Source organism: Triticum aestivum, chromosome 7B (assembly GCF_018294505.1).
Source record: "Triticum aestivum cultivar Chinese Spring chromosome 7B, IWGSC CS RefSeq v2.1, whole genome shotgun sequence".
NCBI classification, from domain to species: Eukaryota; Viridiplantae; Streptophyta; class Magnoliopsida; order Poales; family Poaceae; genus Triticum; species Triticum aestivum.
In genome coordinates this window covers 660,766,684-660,771,992 of record NC_057813.1, presented here as the reverse complement: position 1 = coordinate 660,771,992, position 5,309 = coordinate 660,766,684, and the positions used below count along the sequence as shown (strand labels likewise).

The window sequence follows — 5,309 nt, the reverse complement described above, 5'->3', positions numbered from 1 at the left end:
ATGATTGTAATCCTTTGATCTTGGAATAAATACCCTATGTTTCCTCGCCAAAAAAAACTAGCGACGGTATGCAATATTTTACCTTTTTACGAGCCATTTTTTGTTAATGCCACTAACATTAATAAGAATATATTTCTTTTGGAACTAACGATTAAGGCTCATGTTAGGAATATCTATTTGTTTAATATAAACTAGATGCCATTAACACGATACGATGATGACACTTCATCAATTGTTGTGGCATGGTAAACTACACAATGTAATCTTGGCGAATTCTTTTGGACACCCAACAAATTGTTCCTCGTCGGTTTTTCTTCATTCAGTCGTCAATGTTATTTTGTATAAAACAAAATGCTTTTCTATCTCGCTTTAAAACATTAACAAGGACTCAAGCGGCTGATGAGAAGACGAAGACTCGAACTACCCAAAATGGACAAAAAAATCGTCTTTATATTATACTATGCGGGACGGGGGAGCTTACTCTGTTACAGTTTTAGCAGGAAAAAAATAGCCATATTTGTCAAATTGAAAACTTAATGTAGGAAATTTTATAACCACAACAAACTACAAGCCAAGACTTCGGTCAAGATTCATCTCCCGGGTGCACCCGCCAGGCTAACGTCCAAAAAAAAAGATATTGAAAAAAGACAATATAATGAAAAAGTAGGCTATAAAATAAAAAGCTGAACACACCATGTCCGCGTGCTCGGGCTCTACCTCGATAGCTTTAGGCTAACCTCTCCCACCTTTCTATATTAAAATGACCCAAAGGCAAATACAAGATTACGATGATGACACGACCACACAGACACGTCGCCGCAACGACTGCTAGAGGCAGTATGTATTATTTTACCTTTCGTGTGGTCCAATATTTATTAGTACTACTAACATTTTTAAACTAACTACTAAAACTCATGTTATGAATCTCTATTTGTTTAGTATAAACAAGGTGCCATTAACAAAATAACAAGATTAAGACTCATCGTAGCATCGTAAGCTACATACAATATAATCTTGCCGAGTTATTTGAGACACCTAACAAACTATTTGTCGCTGGTTTTCTTCGTTCGCTCAATATTATTATTTTGTATAGAACAAAACGCTTTTCAGGTCTAGCTTTAAAACATTAACAGGGAGTCAAAAAGCCGCTAAGAAGACCAAGGCTTGAACTGAGAAAATAGGAAAACAATGATGTTTATAATCTTCTATGACGGCAGGGAGGGAAGCTTACTCTGTTGTGTTTTTACCGAAAAAAATAGTGAGATTAACCAAATTGAGTTATCATAGGAAATTTTGTAAGCCCAAACTATACTCGACAAACATTGAACAAGATTCATTGCACTCCACCAGCCAGGCTAGCCTTCTAAAAAAACAAGACACTTAAAAAAAAAAAGCTGAACACACCATGTCGGTGTGCTAAGAGAGGTTGTGATGAGAACCACAACCTAGGAATCATTTATCAGTGATTGTAATTTTTTGTTGATAGCTTACCAAGCTGACCACTTGGTGTTAATTGCACTGACAATCAACATTATAAACATCTGTAAAGAAGTTTGCAAAAGCCGTATGGGACTAATCAGTAAGACATGGGTCCGAAATTCTTAGCTAGTAGTCGCGTTAGTTGGGCCGGCCAGGCGAGCACGCTGGGCCTTAACCCAGTAACATGACAGACAATTACTTGCCATGCGGGTGACTTAGGCCGTTGGATCTGCTACCATATCTATCGTGCGTTGCTGCTGCCCATTCGATGTTCGTTAGCAGTGAATTTGAGAGATTAGCTAGTCCAGAAAGGATTCCAGATTTTTTTTGTTTTGAGCAGTTAGATTCCAGATGATTGACCAGCTTCCCTACGCTGCTCGGGCGGGCATGCACGCGCAGCATGGCGGTGAGCGAGGTGCCCTTCTTTGTCGGGTTCCAGTCCACCGGCCCGACTGTGGCCTGCGCGATCGGCAACATCGTCCCGGCCCTCACCTTCGCCATAGCCGCCGCGCTGAGGATGGAGGCGGTGCGACGCTCGTCTGCCTCGGCGGCTCCATGATCATGCCATTGTACAAGGGCCCGCTCCTCAAGGTCCCGGCCTCCCCTGTCCACTGGCGCTACACGGAGCACGCCGCCATCGCCGTCGCGTAGGTGCCACCGGCCAGTACTGGCCTCGCGAGTCGCGACGCCCTCGTCATCCTCAGCGCCGCCGCTTGGGCCGCCTGGCTCGTCATGCAGGTATGCGTCTAGATCGAGCGGCACATTCAATTCATTGTCAGTACGTGATATGATGAGATTGACTACTAAATTTCTTTTGCAGAACAAGGCTCGGCGCCGTAAACCAGCACAACCATCATGTCCCTCACAGTATCGCTTGAGTGTGCGGGCGTCAGCGCCGCCGTGGACCACAGCCTCTCCGTCTTGAACCTTAGGCTCGGCATTAGGCTCTACACCGTGTTCTATATGGTAATTACTATGCCGATCATCATCTCACTCACCAAGTCACCATTGAGTGGGGGGGGGGGGGGGGGGGGGGGGGGGGGGGGGCGGGCGCAACAAGAACATGCATCTTTAGGGGATCGTCGGCTGGGGTGTCACGTTCGCAGTGATGACGTGGTTGCATCCAGGCGCGCGGCTCGCTCTTCTTCTCCATGTTCAACCCGGTAGTGCTTGTCGTCGTCGCCGTTCTCGGGTGGGCTGTCCTCGACGAGCAGCTGCACGTCGGAAGGTACGTTCCTTCATCCTGACGGCATTGTTCAGCATTTCTTCTTCTGAGAGTCATGACGTTTTTTATCTTTTGTCGCTGCAGTGCTATTGGGTCTGCTCTCATTGTTGGCGGGCTGTACATGGTGCTGTGGGGCAAGGGGAGTGAGATGAGCAGACCGGCGGCCCTAGTCGACGGCAAAAGTGAAGCCGAGATCACCGCGAAGGGCTCGGGGCTGAAGAGTGACACCGCTGATTCCAATTGGGAGCTGATGTACCACACTTTCGACACATTCATTGCGTGATTAATGAAATACAAATCATACATTGCGTGATCAGGTGCGAGTTGCAAGTAGTCATCACGCATTGTCATCTGAATACAAACAAAGCAGTTAATGCCAAGATCATTATATTACCAAGACAGTATACATCAATTCTTAAAAAAAAGGCAGTATGCTTTACAATGTTTTGATCGTGTACAGTACTTGAAAAGCTTAGCTTGAAGACATAGTTGCAAGTTAGTAATACCAATATAAGGACATCTCTAGCCAATCCCTCAAAATCGGTTGAGGGAGTAAATTGTTTGTTTTGAGGAGTTAAATGGGACCTAGCCAAACACCTATCTGGGTTTTTTTTAGAAAAGGGGGAAGACCCCCGGCCTTTGCATCTGGACGATGCATGCAGCCACTTTATTAATTATTCACACAAGACCTTACAAAATAATACAACAGTAAGACTAAAGCCACGTCTAAGCAACATCTGTCGCTACTCCTATCCAAATGATGAAGGGATGCTGATGGTCTGGGCCTAATACCAAACACACCTCGCAGCCAAACCTAACATCTAATACCTGAGGTCCCATCCAGGACGCCTGCCGGGTATGGGGCACCCACCGGTCCGGCGCACTCCTCAACCAGGACGCCTGCCGGGTATGAGGCCGCCGCAGCCACCTGCCACCAATCCATCTTCAGAGTTGTACTGTTGCATCTACCTTGCTCGGTCTAACTGTCGTTGACGTCACCACGATGCCAGACCGCGTCACCCTCCTGCCCGAGTCCATCTCCGTGCATCGGACGCCGAGTCCCCACAGCGCCATGTCATCGAGATCAGCTGCCATCAATGAGTGAGATGACGCACCGCTCCACCAAAGAATCCGCCTATGGTCCCTCGAACACGTGTGTACCTCCAAGAATGACGCCCCCAAGGGGGGAACGACACCAGAGCGCCATCGTCATTCGATCATCCAATCTAGGGTTTCCCCGGATGTAGCAGAGAGTGGCCTTGAGCTTCTCCATGGTGATGCCTTCAAGAAGGGACGATGCAGATAGCGCCGCCACCACCAGCCTTGGCAGAAGCCGAAAGCAAGTTTTCACCCAGATCTGTTCGAAGGAATCCAACTCCCGAGCATGGCCGCCACCATCACCAGGCTGAGCACACGTCACCGCCGGCACCTCCACGATGCCCAGAGGATGCGAGACTCGCCATCTGGAGGGAAACCGATCTATGGTGGGGGCCCCAGATCCGCCGCCGCCAGCCGCCATGGCCGGCCCCACGCTACCCCCGCAGCCGTGGAGGCACAACCGCCGCCGGAATCCGATCGGGCCGCCGCCCCATTGCGCCTACTCCGACTCCACGCCGGGCGACCAGGTTCACCATCACGTTTCGGCCAAAGGATCCCCTCGTGAGGAGAGGAGGAAGGCTCGCCGTCCGCCGTCCGCCGGGCGAGCTTCGCTCTTCGGCCTCCTCCGGCGGCGGCAGGGAAGCAGGGGGGAGGGAGGGCCTGGAGGCGACGGCGGCTAGGGCGCCCGAGCCGCCCCCCTAGAGGCGACATGAGCCTAAACAACTATCTGGTTTAACTCCTCAATAACTTTACTCCTCGCGTTGGTCGCCTCTTAAATTTACTCAGCCATGGCTAAGTCCGAGGATAAAATTTCCCCTCCCCCCTCACTGCATCAACGCCGGTAACGTCCAAATACACCGCGCGGCACCCCCCCCCTCTGGCACATATATTCGACCGAAGCCGGACTAGACTCCCCTCAAATGGTGGGATCTAGCCGTCAGAGGTCATTGCAACCGATTAAAAGCGCGGATCCGCGCCGCGGCACACAGCCAACCTAAGCATGATGAGTGCACCACCCTCCCACTCCCTCAACAACCTACTACTGCTGCCGCCGAAGAGCAAGTACCCCGGCATGCGGTGGTGGTGGTGGGGCATTGGTTTCGGAAAAAAGGATTGAGACACTAGTCGTCCATACTAGCATGGCTCCTTCCAATCGGCGGAGCTGGCGGCAAGGGCCTACGACTTGTAGGCAGTGAGCCTCTACATCAGTAGCCACAAGGTGCTAGAGATCATCGCCATCGATCCCTAGGTGGTCTCCCGCCGCGAGGTGCGGGAAAATTAGGTGTCCTTCGAGTGGCTCGAGGAGGCATGGGTCGATTAGGCGTACATGGCCGAGGTCTGCCGGAATCATTCAGAGGTCGTCGCTGAGGAGTGCCAACATCTCGAGCTACACAAGAAGTGAGTTACTCACGAGTCCGGGCCTTACATTGCGGCAATCATTGACCTTTGCTCCAGCGACCTCGACTTCGGGTCCAGCAACAACGACTACTTTGACGGCTCCGACAAC

At 50.3% G+C, this 5,309-nt stretch overlaps 1 pseudogene; it reads left to right on the top strand.

Moving 5' to 3' along the window:
- Positions 1-1,879: 1,879 nt before the first annotated feature.
- LOC123157142 (WAT1-related protein At1g09380-like) lies at positions 1,880-5,084 on the top strand (annotated as a pseudogene).
- Positions 5,085-5,309: the final 225 nt, after the last annotated feature.